This window comes from Peromyscus eremicus, chromosome 4, assembly GCF_949786415.1.
Source record: "Peromyscus eremicus chromosome 4, PerEre_H2_v1, whole genome shotgun sequence".
NCBI classification, from domain to species: Eukaryota; Metazoa; Chordata; class Mammalia; order Rodentia; family Cricetidae; genus Peromyscus; species Peromyscus eremicus.
Genome location: NC_081419.1, coordinates 34,707,797 through 34,729,300, shown reverse-complemented (window position 1 = coordinate 34,729,300; position 21,504 = coordinate 34,707,797).

The window sequence follows — 21,504 nt, the reverse complement described above, 5'->3', positions numbered from 1 at the left end:
CTCCATTATGTATATGTACCACATTTTATTTATCCATTCTTCAGTTGAAGGGCATCTAGGTTGTTTCCAGGTTCTGGGTATTACAAATAATGCTGCTATGGACATAGTTGAGCAAGTGTCCTTGTGGTACGATTGAGCATTCCTTGGGTGTATGCTCAAGAGTGGTATAGCTGGGTCTTGGGGGAGATTGATTCCCAATTTTCCAAGAACTTGCCATATTGATTTCCAAAGTGGCTGTACAAGTTTGAATTCCCACCAACAATGGAGGAGTGTTCCCCTTGCTCCATATCCTCTCCAAAATAAGCTGTCTTCAGTGTTTTTGAGGTTCGCAGGCACATGGATGGAACTAGAAAAAGTCATCCTTAGTGAGGTAAGCCAGACTCAGAAAGACAAACATGGTATGTACTCATTCATAAGTGGATACTAGATGTAAAGCAAAGGATAACCAGACTGCAACTCACAACTCCAGGGTGGATACCTAGTAAAGAAGACCCTGAGAAAGACACAGGGATCACCCAATGACAAAGAAATGGATGAGATCTACATGAGCAAACTGGGGGTAGGGGAGTAATGGAGGGCAAAGGTCAGGGGAAAGAGAGCTTAGGGGAGCAGGAGGTACCAGCTGGATCAGGAGCAGTGTGGGAGAACAGGGAGGGAGATAGCATGATGAATGAAGACCCCAGGGAATAGGAAGAAGCAGAGTGCTAGGGAGGTCCCCAGAAATCCACAAAGATACCTCCACTATAGACTACTGGCAATGGTCGAGACAAAGCCCGAACTGACCTACTCTGGTGATTGGATGGCGGAACACCCTAACTGTCATGATAGAACTCTCATCCATGAATGATGGAAGCAAGCAGAAGCACAGATCTACTGCCAAGCCCCAGGTGGAGCTCCAAGAGTCCAATTGGCGAGAGAGAGGAGGGATGATATGAGCAAGAGATATTGAGACCATGATTGGAAAAAAGCACAGGGACAAATAGCCAAACTAGTGGAAACACATGAACTGTGAACCAATAGCTGAGGAGCCCCCATGGAACTGGACCAGGTCCTGTAGATAAGTGAGACAGTTGATGAGCTGTCTAGGAGGCCCCCAGGCAGCAGGACTGGGACCTGTCCTTGGTGCATAAGTTGACTTTTTGGAACCTAGGGCCTATGCTGAGACACTTTGCTCAGCCTTGGTGTAGGGAGGAGGGGACTGGACCTGCCTCAACTGAATCTACCAGGCTGGGCTGACTTCCCAGGGGAGACCTTGCTTTGGAGGAGGTGGGAATGGGGGGGAATTGGGGGGAAGGCTGGGGGTGGGGGAGGGAGGACAGGGGAATCCGTGGCTGATATGTAAAATTAAATTAATTATAAAATAAAAAATTTTTAAAAAGAATCCCATTAAAAACCAATTGGAAAATTGTTGGGCTATGGGTTCCTGTCTAAAACAATTGAAGCCTAACTCAACATAGTGAAAAAAAAATCCACCTTACCTGAAAGGAACCACCAAATTAACTCTTACCAGGAAATTTCTACTTAGTAAAATACATTCTCCCTGCCTTAATGTTACAAAATCCCTTTTAGAGATTTGTCTTTATATTCTATCAGTAGGGGATGAACTGCTTACACGCTGGTCTGCCAGCTTCATGCGTCACTGAATGCTCTGACTTGTTCACATGCCCGTGTGCCCACATGGTCTTTTAACATGTTACACTGTAAACGTGGACTCATCGTCACTAGAAGCCCTCTTCCATTTGCTTACTTTTTACCAATCAGGCATGAGGAATTGCATCTCTTTGTAGTTTGTTCTGCTTTTTTCTTACCATTTATGAAGCCCTTGTCACTTTCTATCATTTCAGAATTTGTCTTTTTATATCTTTTTCATATTCTTCTAATATACCAATGGTCTTTCTACTATTCAATTAAAAGTTCTTTTAAGTATATCTAGTATTTATTTATACATATGGTATATCCTTCATCCCAGAACATATTTTTTTCTCTACTGGTCATAGAATTTTTTGTCATTTGAAGGGAATTCAACACTACTTACAGAAAGAATAATGTTAGATTTTGTTGAATTTTGGCATTGTATCATTATTAGAAAATTCTTTACCATATCCAGGTTATATAAGTATTCACTCATTTTTCTGCTACATTTGTGGTTCTATATTATTTTTCATTTAATCTATGAACCATTTGGAGTTTATTATTATTTATGGTATGATTGCAAATGTATTTTTTCTAAATACCTATCATCTATCTTAATACCATTCATGCAAAATTGTTAGCCATAGTTGAGATAACGCCTCACATTTTGAACTTCTATATAAAACGGAGCAATTGGTGGGTGTTCTAGTCTCCTTCAGTTTCCATTCTTGCTTGTACATCAGCACTATGGGCTGGATCTAGTTTTACTTCTTTTTTGCAAATCATATATCAATCTTCCTCAAATCACATCAAAACCATTTGGTGGGTAAAACTTAAGATAAACTGAAATGCTCTTTTTTTCAATATACAAGGTATATTTGAATAGAATAATATATACAATAAACATATGATAATCAAATATTAAAATAAATGAATCTTACTGTCAATCATCTTATTGTAGTCTTTTATTTATTTATTATTACAGATTACTCTATTTGGGTAAAACTTCATTCTGTGATTCCTTCTGACATTATTTCTTCTAACTGACGATTCTTTATGCTAAAATTTGTCCCTTATTTCTTTGTGGTAATTTGAACTTTACTTAACCTGAAAGACAACTGTGATCACATCTGAATATCAAACACTTGCTGTACCTTTGATCTTTTGATATATTTTTTGTCATTTACCATGTATGAAACACATTGTAACAGGTTACAGTTATAGCTTGTTGCTAGTACTTACTAAAACTGCACAGTATAACCTTATAGAATAAGAACAAAATGAACTTTTTCTTTTATTTTTGAGATTATAATTACATTATTTCTGTCTTCCTTTTCTTACCTCCATAACCTCCCACATACTCCTTGCTTGATTTCAAATTCATGGACTGTTTTTCCATTGATTGTATCATGCATATATACATATATATGTATATGTACATGTATATATATATATATATGTACATGTTTTTGCAACAGACAACAAAATGCTATTACATAATTAAACCTAACTGATAATTTGAGACATTCAAGTATGTAAGTGTTTATATGGTTATTTTCTTCCCAATAAGTGTGCTGAAAATATGGAGCTTTAAATTAATTCTAATTGATAATTATTTTGTGAGAACATAAATCAACATATTAAATTTAAATGGTCTAATACATAGAACTGGATTTGATCAATATAAATATCATATGGATAATTTAAATATGCTTTCTCTTTACATTCTTGAACATGTAAAAGATGTAAATTAGAGAAAAATCTTGCCATTACTTAATTATTCTTCTTTATGTTTTTGTACTTAATTACATACCTTGATAGCTACAAATCATTAAGGCTACTAGGCAAAAGCAGACTTCAATTGCATGCTTAGTATTTGTATTTATGTGAGATTTTTGAACATAAAAAACTTAGCCCAGCAAACTTTTCACTCCTGAGCAAAACACAATGAGGAAATTCAACTACAACTTCCTTCCCCCAAGGCTGATTGGTATGACTGCTGGAATAAAGAAAGACTTCAGTTTCAAGATGATGACTTAAACCCGAATATTTGATTGGTTTGTCGCTAAACTTCTCACTCAATTGACAAAATTGATGAAGCTGTTCTGCAAAATACAATAAAGAAGCAGTTGGATGTAGGGAAATACTAGCAAGTCTGTGTGATAAGGAGTTAGCAGAAAGTTCACCTGCAAATCGGCTTAAATAGAATATTCAAAAACATTCCAAGTAAGAGCACCAGGCAGAAGAAATAAGCCTTAGCCAGGACAAGGTCAGGCAACAAAGGTTCAAGCACAGCTCTCAGAATATGGATAGAGAGTGCGTTTCAGTACCAGAGGAGCCTGCACTGCGTTCTCATCAGACCTCCTCAGAGGCAGGCCCAGCTGCAGAACACTTTCCTGCTGGGAAAAAGTTCACACTAATTCAGTTGCGAAGGGATGTGAAGGGAGCTTTGCTCCAAAGCTCAGTCCCAGCTACCACACCAAATTCCCAAGGCAGTGCCTGCTTCTCTCGGCACACTCTTTTCTGCTGGGTTCTCTCTCCGTTGTTCTGTGCTTCACAGAAACCATAGTGCCCAATTACCAATGCCAGAATTCACTCAATAGAATCCTTACCTTCCTTGTGAAGAACTAAGTAAAACGAAAAATACCAGGCATAAAAGCTGCTCCGAAGAAGGCATTTACATAAGATTGACACTTAAATATAAACTCTTTAAAGAAAGGGAAAGGTCTTCAATTACAATAAAGTTCAAAACGTTAATGAATTCCAAAGTAATTCTGGTGGGGCTTGATTTTTTTTTTAATGAAAAAAAAAATGATAGTAAACTAAAGAACTCACTTAAGGAATAGGGGAAAATGGTAACCCGTGAAACACTATTTGCTGGAGGAGTCCCCTTGAGAAGGAAAAGCAAAGGGTAAACAAGATCTAACGAACAGGGATTGAGGGTGAATTACCATTGATCTTACGTATGTATAATATGCAAAACAAAAGAAATACTTTGAAGAAAAGTTATATCTGATATTTCTTAGAGAAATATAAAAAATAAAATTAAAAATAAAGGAAGACCTAGCTTCTCAGATCTGCAGAACCTACAAGACGTAAGGCAAAGCTTTGTCTGTTCTGAGTCAAAGTCCTCCTTCTTTAAGTGAGACTATGCTACTTAGTTTGTGAGAAAATCTATATTGGGTACCTTTCTCCATGCTTTGAACAAACTTCATTAACGTGAAAGATTTTTCAGACAGCAAATATAATCTTCATAACAAAATCCTCCCACCCCTCCCAACACTTAGATTAAAAACTTGTTTTTGTAAGAATGAAATGGATGGGGAGTGGGCTGCCAGATGAAACTGTATGCACAGTCTTATTTCTGGATCATCTCTCTTCACTCCACCTCATTAACGTAATCATCATCAACAAGTTGTTCATCCCCAAGCTTAGTGAAGCCTTGTAGAAACTCTTAAGCATGAGGTTTGTAAAGCATCTAGGTGGTAAACATGAGAAGGTCCCTGGGAGCTACAATGGTAAAAGGACGCAGGGAAGATGAACTCCCCTTCTCCACAGTTCTTTATAATTCTCTCCCATTTGGCTGCTCTGGAGTTTTATCCTCTTATGCTGAATAAGTAATGCAGTAAGTAATATATTTCCTTCACTTTAGTCCCGTGTTCTAATGGATAGAGCCTGTTTGAGGAGGGAGGTATGGGGCTTCTAGTTTATAGCCAGTGGGTGAGATGTATATGTGCAAATTTGGGTTTGCACTGCCCTTTGGTTATATATGGTGACCATCATCTTCAGTGACAGGGCCTGTGTTAAGCACTGGGTTAATGTCAGGACTGACAAGTCATCAGACACCTAATCAGTGCCCACCAAGGAACTGAATTAAATTTTCCTGGCACCTACATCACCCAGTGCCTCTTCTTCTGTTGACTGAGAGAAATAAGAGCTGTGCTTTCAGCTGTTAGAACAAATATAAAGGAAGGAGGACTTATTGTAATACTTATGTATTTTTCCTTATTTTTCTATCCTTTTTCATATTCATCTTTGACTCAGGATGGTCAATGTAATTATACTTAATGTAAATAATCATCTCATGAAGCAGTCTAATAAAGCAATACTGTCTCTCAAGCTTTGATTTTTGGGAAGATGAGTGATTGAGAAAAATATGTTCATGAATACTCTATGGGAGAGGGTAGGCTTGTGCAGATGGACTGGGAGATGGATCAATTAGGGAAAGAAATGGGGAATTATCATGATGGAAGAAGCTGCTGAAATTAATGTACATATCAAGTTAGAAGTCTACATTAACATAATCCTCAGGAGCAAAGAAACTAAAAAGTCCATTCATTAATTAGCTAAGTTAAAAATCATGAGGCAGTGCGGATATGGGATGAGTATGTAAATTTTGACTGAAATTTCAAAACCAGAAGCAAACCAACTTCTTCTGTTAGGCTAAATACATATAATACATCATTCCAAATATAAATATAATTTAAGTATACTGTTGGTGCTTTCCTCCACCCATCCCCAGATCCAGCACAGGCACCCTGGAACATGCAGTCTCCCTGCCTCAGGCTCAGTGCTGGGATTTAAGAATGCATTTCTGCCACATGCTTTCATCATCATTTCTAGTCTAATTGATAACTAACAGGCAAGTCAATTCTCTCAAAATTGTCTGTTTAAAGTAAAATGGTTCCCTCAAAATCTTTCACTTTTTATTCTTTCTAGACCCACATTTTGAGTTTGCAGTTGTGTCCTGTTCTTTCAATTGTCTCTTGTTATGAACTGAGTGAAACATTCCCAAAGATGTACTTTTAATTAGTACACTTTTTTTTTCCCTAGGACCAGCCCATGTTTGACTTTTCCATCCAGCTCAGGGACCTTCACAACTAGCTTTCTGATCAAGTGCTCTCTCACTGGCATTTTGTTAAAGGCTTTCTACAATTCACAATATGTAAGGTGGGTCTCAGAGGAGTTTTCCATTCTGTGCTTTTCTTTAGCGCTTATTTCCACTAGCCCGTTGTTGAAAGCCTCTCTGCTGCCTTGGACTGATTTATTTTTCTGTATGATCTTTTGTTTCCAGCCAATCTTTCCTTTTGCACTATAGCATACATGGCAGCTTCTGGTCCTTCTTGATCCTTGTGTCCCAACTCTCACTTAGAAAGAGAAGTAGGTACAGGGTAAACTTATCGGACAGAAATCAAGGCCTTAGTCTAATAAGTATCTGAAAATGCAGATACACAAATATTTCTAGAAAAAGGCCCATCTTTTTTGTTTTACTTTTATTGATTCTTTGTGAATTTCACATCACGCATTCAGAATCCCACTTGTCTGTCCCCCTCACATCTGCTTTCTGCCCTTGTAATCTACCCCCTAAAACAAAACCAAATTTAAAAGAAACTCCAAAACTCAACAAATAAAGAAACAAACAAAAACAAAAAAACAAGATAAAGGAGAAGAATTTTGTCAAGGAAGCTGTAGTGTGGCCTGTTGAGTCACACAGTTCACCCTTTAGTCCATTCATCTTTACTTGCAAGTTTTCATTACTAGGAGTCACTGGTCTTGCTAGAGGCCTCTAGGTTCTGTAACTTCACGATAAGGGGCCCTCACTGGGGCTCCTCTTGGATATCCTGTTGTTGTCCTGTGTCATGGAGATCCTACAGTTTGAATCTGTAGGTTTGCCCCCTTCATATGCTCCAACAGGTTGATATTGGGGTGGGCCAACTCATAGCCTTGGTGTTGGGCCTGGGTGGTAGCTGGCCACCCAATGCATCCTACATCAAGGAGTTGGGCCAGTTCTCCTGCTCTCAGGTCCTCAGATTCTGGTCACTCATGCTCACACCACCAGGGCCAGCTCTATTGTTTCAAGGGGCCATCTTCAATGTAAAAATTTTCTCGAGGAAGAATACACAGCACATTAGTCTTATTCTCAGGGTATTTGGCAATTTTTGTAGACAAACTAACTCTCTTTTTTCCATAGACATCAGTGTAAAAAATCAGATGAACAAGTATTTCTGTGGTTATTTAGAAACTTAAAATACATTTTTACATATCACCAAAGAACACCCTCAAACCTTGTCCTTAATACTACAATTAAATATGTGTTGTTTTTCAGTTTTAACTACTATGTGTATTTTTAATTTTTCTATTCTGTTCTATGATATTCTATTCTGTCCATTCTCCTAGAAAAAAAAAAGCAAAAAGTGGTTGAAGACTCTTTCCAAGATGTCTATTTATATATATAAAGAGGCACTCACCAGATTTCTCACTTGATGCAAAGTATCTAACCTTGAATTTAAATAAAGATTATTTGGCTCAATAAAAAGTATATATTTTATTATGTGGTAAGGTGTTTAAAAATTTGCAGATTGCACGTTATTATATAATAAGAGCACTTTGCTACTAGATCAGTATATTTTTCCTAATTTTAACAATATATTGATTTTGTAATATACTGTGACATGAAAAGTTTAGGGCAAAATACAACATTGAATATATATTTCAAGGGTAAATTGCATTTTTTCAGAAATGTGAATGTGTAGGGGGCAATATTAACAAAAAAGTAAATATCTAGGTCATTTAACCAAAGGAAAATAGTAAATATCAAGTTAGTGACCATTTCTAAATTGCAGAGCCTGACAGAGACTTGCTAGTTGAACAAACTGTGATCTAACTACCTCTCTTTTCTTCTTTGTCCTCATTTTCACTTAGTCTGCTTAATGTAGTTGTAGTAAGGATATTGAGAAATCATTTTAAAGAGAGTGATTCAACCCTAGCTACTCTGTCTTAAGCAGAAATCTTGCTAGCTTGTCAACTTGTATAGTCTTACACAGGCAACCATAATTCTGAGATGTGCAGTATGGTTGTCATATTGAAAAGATACTATTTCCAAACACTACCTCCTGAGTTTCTGGCTCTTACAATCCTTCCTACTCCTCTTATGCAGTATTCTCTGAACCCTGGATGTGGACGTCATCTTATAGATATAACATTTGGGGAAGAACATGCCACAGTTACTTATTCTCTATACTTTGGCCAATTTATCAATAATATTTATAATCAGAATGAAGGGACAGATGGTCTCAATACCCTTGACTGATTAATAATTTTCATTCTACACACAACCCTACTGTAAACATAACTCTTTGTTGTAAATGATGACCTTTTAGTTTTTGCTCATGTTTGGACCCACCTCCCCACTGAGTCTACTTTTCTTCTATTGTAATAGTTCTTGAATGTTTATGCAACTAATTCCCAAATCTGAGTCTCCTTGCAAACCTGTTTTTCCAATGCAAATATAAACACTCTGTGGTAGTGATATAAGATTTCTTTATCATTTATTATCACGCAAAATCCATGCACAAATATTAAAGGACAAATGGGGAAGCTGAACCGAGTCACAAGGTAACACTTACACTACTGCTGCTCATTCCTTGCTTAAAATGTCCACCTCTCTCTCAGTCACATTCATCCCTAATGAAAACACTGCCTCTTGGAACAAAACACTTCTCTCAATTGGCTAGCTGAGTGGTAACATAGTTCTCATAACATTTGCCCCTTTTTGTCTAATTAAGAAGGAAAGGTTCTAACTGTAACATAGTAAAACTATATACAATAAGAATTATTATCAAATATTGTCCAAAAAGAAAGGAAAGGTAATAAGCTTAACAAAAGTGAAACTACAGACAACAAGAATTATTATCAAGTTAGAATTACATTCTCAATGTCTTGTACCTCAGTAATTGGCAAATTTATAGAGATTATTCCATTAGCTGTCCTATCCTGAAGACACTGAAGTTTTGTACCTAATATGCCTTTTGCCAAGATTTGGGAGAACTGTAACTGTAACTCTCTAGTCTTCAATCCCATCAAAGATCTGAGAAGGAAATAATATCACCTTAGTAAACAGGAAGTACAAGCAAGCGACTTCCAAAAAATGTGAGAAATGACAGAAACAGCTGGCTGCCTGGACAGTCACCCAAGTTTCCTCTGCAATGTTAGGGCATTCATCTTTGGCCTACAGGCCTAGAACATCTGATAGACCTTTTTCAGAAGCAGGAAATTTTGAAGGACTGTCCTACCCTGTCATTGCAAAGTTCAGCAGTTAACTTTTTTTGTGTGTTCTACTTGTCCAGTTTGGAGAGTGTACTGTCAGTACTCTAAGTATGCTGTGGGATGTCCTGTATGCTGTAAATATATGTTGCTGTGATTGATTGATAAATGGAATGCTGATTGGCCAGTAGCCAGGCAGGAAGTATAGGTGGGACAACAGAGAGGAGAATTGGGGGAACAGCAAGGCAGAATGGGAGAGACGAGGCCAGCCACTGTGAGGAGAAGCATGATGTAAGACACTGGTAAGCCATGAGCCATGTGGCAAGATATAGATTTATAGAAATGGGTTAATTTAAGATATAAAACAGATAGCAAGTAGCCTGCCATGTCCATACAGTTTATAAGTAATATAAGTCTCTATGTATTTACTTGGGGGATGCAAGTGGGAGAGATTTGTCCTGACTGTGGGCCAGGAAGGACCAGCAGAACTTCAGCTACAGAGGTAAGGGCAGTTTCTTGTCTTAATGGCTAGTTTATGCCACAAAGAAAGCAAACTCCATATGGAGTTTCTTCGATGCCTATCAGTCTCTTTAGAAGTAGATCAGTGCTGCCAGGAGCAGATGCATCTGTATCAAAAAAAGTCTAAGTTATTAAAACATTTTAAATGTTATAATTTGTAGATTTTTGGAGTGTTTGAAGATTATGTCTAATATATCTCTGTATACCTAGAAAACCTAACTAACATGACTGTAAGTTTGATAGTTGTAGGTGAACATTAATCTGTACTTCTTTATTATCCTAAATAGCTTTTAAAACTATTGATATATTGTACACCCCAATAAACTTATCTGGGGGTCAGAGAACAGAACAACCATAGAGGTTAGGCAGTGGTAGCACACGCCTTTAATCCTATCATTTGGGATACAGAGATCATCCAGATTTCTGTGAGTTTAAAGCCACACTGGAAACAGCCAGGCATGGTGACTTAATCCATTAATTCACTTAATCCCAGGAAGTGAGCCTTTAATCCCAGGAAGTGATGGCAGAAAGCAGAAATGTATACAAGGTGTGAGGACCAGGAACTAGAGCCTGGTTAAGCTTTTAGGCTTTAGAGCAGCACAGTTCAACTGAGAGGCATCCAGTCTGAGGAAACAGGATCAGCTGAAGAATTGGTGAGGTGAGGACAAGTTGTGGCTTGTTCTGTTTCTCTGGTCTTCCAGCGCTCACCCCAATAACTGGCCTTGGGTTTGTTTTTATTAATAAGACTCTTTAAGATTCGTGCTACACTGTATAGGTAATACCTTAAGCAAAAATAGAAACAGATGTATGATATAACAAAAATGACCTTAAATTTGTATCAAATATACAAAAATATCTTAAACAGTAAAAACATATTTACAGTATAACACAAATAACTTTAAATTTTTATCAATATATAAAAATCCATACCAATGTAAATTATTTAAAACTAGTAATGGCTTTTTTTGTTTGAAAGAAGATTCAATAATATACCATTTTATGCTATCATATCTATCCTACCCTCTTTTTATGATCATACCCAATAACAACTTGTAACCACCCCCCCACCACATGATGACAAATATCTATAACCCAGTGAAAGACCAAAAACCATACACCTTACCTCTTGAGATTGTGGGCATCATGTTTTTTAAATTACTTCCTGCTGTCTGGGGAATGATGGCATCTCTGGGGGCTCTTGGAATTATCCTGAGCAGTTTGTCATCCAAAGCCAATCTTTGGGTGGTATTTATTGGCTTAGTGGAATTATCACAACCTGAGTAGAAGATTATGTAGAGTTCCATAATCTTTTTGGAGACTTCAGAGACCACTGTTAGGAATATTTATCATTCACTGCAGAAAACTTAAAAATATCAAGTGTCATATGCTGTAAACCTTAGGGAGGATAAAGGACCATGACTTATTAAATACATCGAGGATATCTAGGCTTAATTCCTAAATATCTGTTTAAACTCAAGCCTGAAATCATGCATAGGAAGCTATATGAAACCTAAGGTTAGAATTTGTTAGTACTTTTTAATATCATTAATATGAAAACAGAAAGTTTAAATTTTGAGACAGTACTTATACCTAAAAAAAGTTTTAAAGAGTCAAAATAAGTTTGAGGGGTATGAGATTACTGACAATGTAATAGTCACAAGAATTTAGTTTTCTTCTGTCCTATATCAGCTGGCTTTTCTGATATGTGACAAAGACTTTGAATTTTCTTTTAACAAACATGCTTGAGTTTAGAGAAGGAGAAAGCCACACTCCAACTCCAAAGTTAGCTTTAGTTTTTAATTAAATCAGGACTACTTAACAACCCTCTGTTTTGTAAAGAGCAGCAAACATAAACATTTGGAAAGATTTATGAAAGTTTGCCCTCTAGGAAGTATTCTATACCATTAGACCAGATTACTTCTTTGCTTGGTAATTTTTCTGGATGGTTCTCCCCCCTTCTTTTTTTTTTTTTTTTTTTCAATGCTTCATTTGTTTAAAGTTCTTTAGATTCCTCAGTTGGATATTTTTATTTTCTTGGAAAGACAAAAACAAAACCCTGCCCTGACCCTAATTCAGTGAGTCTTCCTTTTTGTTAGGTTGAGTAACCACATCAGTTGAAGAACTATCACCGCTCCTAATCAAGAGGTCTCTCCTGTTAAAATAGAATCTATATCAATTTTGAAGGTACCCATAGCTTTGTTCCCCTGTGGAAACAAAAGCAAAACCTCTTCCCCAATATAGCACATATTTTGGTTTCCATTTTGTGGTCTACACATCCTCAAAGTATACCAGCTGATTTCATTCAGTGGATTTTTTTTCTATTATTTAATGTCTCTCTGCAGCTGTTGTTCCCTTTTCATTAGCATTTAAAAATTTTAAAGTTATTAAATTACTGTGCAATCTATCTCTAGGGATCATTATTACCCCTTTTTGTTTATTAAGAATTTCTTTTAAAGTGTGATTAGATCTCTCTACAACTGTTTGTCTTGTAGGATTGTGTGATATACCTGGAACATATTTTATGTTGTAATATTTAAAAAATTGTTTCATTTTATTAGACACATATGTTTGAGCATTGTCAGTCTTAATTTGTATAGTTATTCCCATGATGTCTATAGCTTCTAATAAATGTGTAACTACAGAATCAGCCTTTCAGAACTCAAAGCAGTCACCCATTGAAATCCTGAATATGTATCTACGGTATGGTGTACATATTTTAATTTTTCAAACTCTATAAAATGAAACACATCCATTTTTCAAATTTCATTTCTTTGAGTACACTTTGGGTATATATGGTTTAAATTTTCCTCTCTGTCCTTCAGGCCCTATGTATTCAACCCACCTTGTGCTTTGTTTTACCTAAAATAAAGTTACAATCTCTAGAAGCTGAACATTGACCTCCTGAAGAGACCAATTTGGATGCCAAGATTTTGGTGCAATTACAGTCACTTCTGCCCCCATGTCTACAAGACCATCTATTTCAATGCCATTGTTAACTTTGGGCTTTGATCATTTATGGAAGTTTGCCAATTTTTTTATGGTTTCTTCTAAAATTTTTTTTTTATCAAAATTGCATTAAGATAAAGTCTTTAGAAATATTTACTGATAAAGAGAGCAATTAGGTGAATGATAATATGTAAACCTTAGAAAAACTTACTACTCAAAGGATATAAGCCTTAGGAAGGGCTACTACTGATAATATATAAGCCTTACAAATAATTACTAAGGAGAATAATACAATTTAACTCACGAGAAAAAGATTCTAGAACTATTGATGAAATATGATGAAGAGAGCAAAAAGGTTCTTGGGAAGGCAGGAATGTGGGAAGATAGGGTGGGGTGTTCATTCTCCACCAGACTTCAGAGCAGCTGTGTGGGAAGGACAGATTGTAGTGATTTCTAGCAAGGTTACATTGGGCACCAGATGATAAAAGATTTCTTTACCACTTATTATCAAGAAAAATCTGTGCATAAATATTAAAGGACAAATGGAGAAGCTGAACTTAGTCATAAGCTGCTGCTTACAACTGCCACCACTTGAAAAGACCTCCTTTCCCTCTGTCACATCCATTCCCAATAAAATACCCTGCCGCTTAGACCAAAAAATGTTCCTATCAATTTGCTAGTAGACCTGTGACAGAATTCCCATAACAGTATTTGTGAAATGTTTGCAATTACATTTGAGCTAATAGGAGAGCAACTGAAGCTGTTGGGTAGGAAGATTCATGGATTTCCTATTCTGAGCATATAAAGAAATTTATACTACCCACCAATATGTTTGGATACAGAAGAATAATACATAAAGCAATAGATTTTCAGGCAGTCAAAAAGTAGAAAACACCTCAGTAATCCTTGAGAAATGAACTTGTGATAACCTACATGGTCAATTAGTTCTTGAACTGTGTGCACTTTGCCAACCATGCCAAAGAAAGCTGTAGCTCACAGAGACAAATGTTCCTGCTGAAATCAGGTAACAACACTTGGAATAAGGATAATTGAAATGTCTGTCAAAACCTAAAGGAAGACCAGGAAACTTCCTGGGAGTTTCCTGGGAACTGCAGAGAGTGCAGAAGCTCTGATCATGTCAGAGTCAAATGATATTAACAGTGACTTCTAATTACATCACAGGATAATACACAAAGAACAAAAACCATGTGTTGAACAGGAAGCAATCTGAGGATTTTTCCCCAACACAGCATCAAACAAAGTTTCACAAGGAATAAAAAGTATAGTTTGGGTCTTTCCAAACTTTCCCTTTCTGCAAACCTACATAAGAACCAATCCCTAACAGCATCTTAGTGGTGTGTGTGTGTGTGTGTGTGTGTGTGTGTGTGTGTGTGTGTGTGTGTGTGTTTGTGTGAGTTTGTGTGTGGGGGTATGTTTGTGTTGAATTTCTTGATAAAATAGGAGCCTAACTACCATAACTCAGAGACTCTACAATGTATTTACATGTCTATTATTCTGTTAAAAACTATGAGATAAAATACGGAACAAGGAAAAAGTGATGCATAATAAAGTTAAACAATTAATACACATAGATAATCAAAATGATATTGTCCATATGAGATATAAAAGAGAACTCCATAGAAGCCATTTATGGGGGCCAGAGAGACAGTTTAGCAGTTGTGAGGATAAACTGATGTTGCAGAAGCACCAGCTCAGTTCCCATCACCCACCTCAGGCAGCTCACAACCACATGTACCTGTAGCTCTAGGGCATCTAAAGTTCTCTTTTGACCTCCGTGGGCACCTGCACTCACCACATCTATTACACAGATACATAATTAAACAAAAATCCACATGAATAAGTTTAAAGGGGTCTAGAAAATTAAAGAGCAATGCCCTTACTGCACCAACATCAGCTGATTTCAACAGAAGAATTGCTACAATGTAAAATAAAATTCTAGATCTGGAATGTAACAGAAATGAAATGGGAATTTCACTAGATGAAAACTAAGATGGAATATGAGAGGGGAGAGTTGTGTTAATGTGAACCCATTAAGTTTCAGTCACTCAGCTTAAATACAGAGAAAACCTGGATGACTCTTTCAAAGAAAATTTGATCTTGGAAAGAAATACATACAGGAATAATGCTCCCAAAGTCACATTTGTGATAAAATAGCAACTTATAGATTCAATATGTTTAGTAGATTAAATAAAGAATAAGTGTAATCCTACACAAAGCATATTACAATCAAATTCCTGAAACCAAAGGAAATTCTTTAAAATAAAGGAAATTTTTTTTTTGAGAAATGGTTTTTCTGTGTAGTTTTGGCACCTTTCCTGTAACTCACTCTGTAGCCCAGGCTGGCCTCAAAGTCACATAGATCTGCCTGCCTCTGCCTCTCAAGTACTGGGATTAATGGCGTATGCTACCACCCCCTGGCTAGGAAAAAGATATTAACATAGATATTTAATGACCAAAACAACTGATGATTTTTTCATCAGAAATTACAAATCTCACAACACAACAGAGCAACACAGTTAATATGATGAAGCAAAATAATCAACCATTCCCCACTACCAGCGACTAAAATGATAAGCTCAGAACTTGGTCTTACTAAATGAAATTTAGCTACCTAAGCGCAATTTTCAGATCAACAGCAATTAAGGGAATTTGTCATCAGAGAAAACAGTTGGATGTGAAGTATCTTTTGAACTCTTCTTGGAAAATGAAATGTACCACAATACACAAAAAGCATCTGTCAAATTTAATTCCCATTCATACTAAAAAAATTTATCATCAAAATAGAAGTGGAGCAAACAGACCTGTGACAAGGGAGGCTTAGAAATTCCTTAATGTTACCTTGTACATTGTACAAGGCTCAAATTCAGGGAAGTGTCTTTTACATACACACACTCAGGTGCTCCTGGTTTCATACAAAGATCATTAAACATTTTTAAGACCACCAATTTAAAAGTTAATAGTTGTCTTTATGATTATTTGAGAAGTATCAGTTTAAGGCTATTTAATTTTCATTAACATTAAATATTTTGCCAATACAATTTTTTATTTTATAAATAGGAAAATTTGGGACCATAAGATGACTCAGCAGGCAAAGGTTCTTGCTTCGGAGACTGACCAAGAGAGAAGATATTCCTCCCTTTTGTTCTCTGACCTCTACAAGTGCACCACAACATGCAAAACTCACACACACACACACACACACACACACACACACACACACACAGAGAGAGAGAGAGAGAGAGAGAGAGAGAGAGAGAGAGAGAGAGAGAGAGAGAGAGAGATTAAAATTATACTATGTAGCACGAATCTTAAAGAGTCTTATTAAAAAACAAACCTGGAGCCAGTTATTGGGGTGAGAGCTCGAATATCAGAAAAGCAGAACAAGCCACATTCACTTCACCTTGTCAATTCTTCAGCTGATCCTGATTCCTCAGACTGGATGCCTCTCAGCTGAACTGCTTCTCAAAAGCCTAAACGCTTAACCAGCTCTGGTTCCTGGTCCTCACACCTTATATACCTTTCTGCTTTCTTACATCACTTCCAGGGATTAAAGGCTCACTTCCTGGGATTAAAGGCATGAATCACCATGCCTGGCTGTTTCCAGTGTGGCTTTAAACTCTCTGCCTCCCAAGTGATAGGATTAAAGGCCTGTGTGCCACCATTTTCTGGCCTCTGTATCTAGTGGCTGTTCTGTTCTCTGACCCCAGATAAGCTTATTAGGGTGCACAATATTTTGGGAAACACAATATCACCACAATACTATAACTTCTGTTCTGTAGAAGCTTATAAATCAGAATAGTGTATTTTATGTGTTAGCACTATATCAAAATATATGTACACTATACATAATAATAGGGTTTATTGGTAGCTGCATACATTTCTAACTACTGTTTCTGCTTTTTTTGGTAAGGTAACCTGTTTCTATATATTATGTGTTCTCCCATCAAGTAGAAATAGTTTTCTTACACTGAGTTTGATTTTTGATTATTTAGTTCTAGACTTAAAGAATCTATTATGATCAATATTTAAATGCAAAATCTTCTTTAAGAACCAATTCTAATGTTCCTCATAGGAATGAATCTAGAGGCTAATTATTTCAATTACTATATTGTGGCAAGCCACAAGAATATATTGTAGAGATTTAGCTGTGTATTAAAGCTATATAGTATGGGCAATCCATACTATATAGATATTTTTATATTTCAAAGTATTTTGAATATTTCATGTGTGAAGAAAGAATTTTCTCTAAGAAAGTCTACAGTCTTGATAGCTAATTTTTATTTATTTGCATTACGGAGGAGAAGACTTTTTTGTATGGTTAATTCCAATACCTTATTTTAATCTATTTCATACTCATATTTTAAGATGAACAAACAGTAACAGACTTTGCTCATCTTAATTTTCCAGTGGTCCATTCTTGCAGCCTTCTGGTCATAACAACCAGGGAACTGGTCGAAGAGTGGGCAGTAGAAAGACCAGAGGTAACTAAAATGCATCAAACCAAAGCTGGATACCTGGGAGTTAACAGATACTGTCCAGCATTATCAGCTACATCTTTCATTAGGAGAAGCAACATTTGAGATGGGTTTCATGCCATGGTGAATTCAAATTGAATTTTATTAAATTATATAATCGCATATAATAACTACACAGTTATAGTTGAGAAGACATTTTAAGTAATCAAAATACTTACCATAAGAAACCATGTGCCTAAGGTGATCACATGGCTCTGGAAAATTAACATATGCACTTAAAGTACCCCTCCTCTTGTGGAACAACTGTCATTTTTATATTCTTTTCACAGGTGCCTTTATTAGGCTGCTGTTCTGATTGTCTGATTTTTGTTTTCCTTTTAAAGATTTCTATTCATTTTTTTCCTACCAAACACAGTAGTATCATATGTCTCAAAAATAAGAGTTTAGCTTTACAGTCCTAATATTAAATATTGTAGCTCTGAAATTATATAAATATGATAAATATATAGCTAAGGGAAAATAATCAAAAGATAATGAAACATCTCAAGCATACACAGTATTTGAGGCTGAACATAGCTTTCTTCTTTTTAATGTGTGTACTACACTTACATTAAGAAAGAAAATTTTACGTGAAATCAAAGTAGCTCCTATTATGGACGATCACATAATTTTTTAAAATACTTTGTAGGTACTCAATACATTTAAATAATATGTTACTTTATGAATGCAACAAAAATATTTTTACTTATGAAAATATATGCTTCAATAGTGTACATTTAAAGACAGAAATGGTGGAATGGTACTCTAACCCCAGCACTCGGAAGGCAGAGTTCAGCTTGGTCAACATAGTGAGTTTTAAGACAGCCGGGACTACATAGTGAGAGCCTATCTCAAAATAAATAAATAAGTAAAGTGTACATTTGAAACTTTCACTTAGGATGAACATTAACTATGTAACCGTATTCATATACATATTCTTTCTAGTGAAAATAAGAAAATCTTAAAAGTACCCTGGATATTTGGAATAATGTGAGATATGTGTATTTCTCAGCTTTACACTTGAAAAACCATTGTGGAAACCACCCAGCTCGGTTTCCTGCTTCTGCTACGGCGTTGTTTTGAGGGACATTCCAAAAAGTGTTTGTCTATTTATTTATTTATTTGTTTGTTTATTTGCTATGGCTGCAAAAGAACTCTCCCATAATAGGCAGTGTCTTCTTACTACTGAAATGAAGTGTTGATTTGATATCGGTATTATATATCTTCCACTAATTCTAGGTTTTCTCCCTGGATGCGCATGTAAAATTTAAAAACAAATCCTGCTCTGCCTCATTCTCCCTTGTTTCTTTTTCCACACACCACACTTCTTGAGCCATCCAGCCCCTCTGCCAATCCCTGTCCTGAAGCAGTACCGTTGTTGTCCTGTGCCGGTTCACATTTCTGTTTTTCAGTGCATATTTTAAATCATAAACTCTCTAAATAAACACAGAATGTTAAATGCCTTTCTCATTCAGAAGGAGTGGTGCACATTTTTAGAAACACGGTTTTCATACATTTTAACATAGAATTGATTCTGATACGAAGCAGAGAGATTTCTTAGCTAATATACCTTTATGATATTTTCCAGTGCTGTACTTAAATTATTTGCTTATTTTCCAGATAAAAATAGTGAAGGCATTATAGACTGATAAAACAAAAACAGAAACTATGGTTCTATTCTGAAAGCATTTAGAAGCCAGTAGAGGGCATACAAGAAACATCTAGTACGCGGGGAACAGAGAAGTGTTCATTGAGTAAAAGGAGGGCACTGCATCCCAGTGGAGACAGAGATCAGGTATTACAGCAGAAAGGAAAAGAAAACTCTGTCTGAACTTAAAATTTCAAGAACTAGTTCACTGAAAGAGAAGTTTTACTAATTTTGGTAGAGAGAAAAGACAGAAACACCATGTTGCATCACGTGATTTACTTCTCCATGTTGCACGGTCCTTATTTCTCTTACGGCACCGACTTACTCCATATAAATGGTAGCACCTGACCTAGTGTTTACAACAGTCTTATTTACTTTAACAGAGAATGAAAGTTTGGGAAAAAAAAACATATAAAATGACACAGTAGGTCCTCTTTACACTGGAATTGTAATGGCAATAAACAGAAATGTCAGTTAAATCCTGTCTCAGGGTATAGGCAAGTGGCAGAATGCCAGCTTTGGTTACACAAGACCCTGGGGGCAATCAGCACTGGACAGAAGACTGGATTACATCTTACAAGGGTTATTTGGGTTGCTGAGGTGAGGCTACTACTGTGTGGCACCACGTCGTTCTTATAGAGAGAGGTGTCTGTCTGTGGTCTTCTAGGAACTGCTAATCAGAAATGGAAAGAAACTCTGTAAAAAGCTTCCATTGGGGCAAAAGATCAGAAGCTGCTACAATCACCTGAAAAAAAGTGTCCACTTAGGGTAATGTTGCATTTTTCTTTTAAAGTTGTGTGATATACTGAGGACAGAAAATTATAAAAGTTTTTTTTTTTTTTTTTAGTTGAGATAGTAAGAACAGAGAAGCACAGAAATCTGCCTTGTGTTGAACCAGTCTTCTATGAAACCTTTTCTATTGTCTCATTTCTACTCTGCTTCTCCCCACACTTACTACCTATGGGAAACTCCATTTAATCCCCCAGATTCATCACTCCAGAGACTTTTGTTTTCTCTGTACATGTAACTTAGCTGTCAATAGTCTGTTGATTTTGACCCATCTCTTTGGTTTTATCTACTTCTAAATTGTTTATGTCTTTGGAGCAGAGGGATTTCTGACTTAATTTTATACTTCAATATTTAGTTTCCAATTTAGTACATAAAATGTAATGGACTTCTCAATAATCTTTTTTATTGTACCTGTATGTACTAAATAGTAAGTTATTTTTTTCTGTTACCATCTAAAATATATTAATTAAATAATCAAGGAACTTATTAACTGATAAATAAATTTGAACAACTGTATATATTGCTAACTATTGTAGTTCATAAAGCCATGATAGAGTACAACAGAATTATATTGGTGAACATTTGTTTCTCGGTCTAATAGAGAAATACAAAAAGGGGAACTATTGGACTTTGTCTTGCTTTGTTTGTCCTTGGAGGCTTTTGTTCAGAGCTGACCCTGGCTTTGGATACTTGCTAAAGGAGATAATTACAGAAGGCAGATATTTGAATCTAATTGTAAAAAGAAGCAGAAAGCCTGGAAGCAAGAAGCCTTGCTTGTGTGACTGTATCCAAATACCTTAATTATGCCCAAGGAATGATCAAGCTACACTGTTTAGAAGTTGTTAGGAAAAAGAATCAATTGGGGAAGCTATGACAGTACATGTGAAATTCTTAACAGAAAATAGCTGATACATTAAAAAAGCTAAATAACACCAATACTCCTTGAGCCTTGGCTTCCTCTGGAAAGTCCTTGATATTCCAAATAATAGCTTTTGTCATAGTTAGCTAAATTCCTATTACAAATTTCAGTGGCCTGCAGCAATATATATTGCTCATGTAAGAGCATACAACAGGTTAACAATTCTTTTACCTTTTAACTTGAATTTAATTATAAATATACAGGTTTGGGATTATCTACCAAATATGATATAAAAAAGGAATATTTTGAGCAGACTGTTGCCCCAAAAATATTTGTGCTGTGTCTCTCAGTTTTCTGCTCTTTTTTCCTGGGCCTTTCTATTAGATCTATTTAGCCAGCTAGACAGATATCTGGTGAATGAAAAGTAGCAAACTCCACACTTAACTAAGCCATGAGTGGGAGGTGCACTATTGTATTCCTCTCAGTCCATTATTTCTCACTTTTCTTTCTCCATGTTTAGCCATTGGCTTATT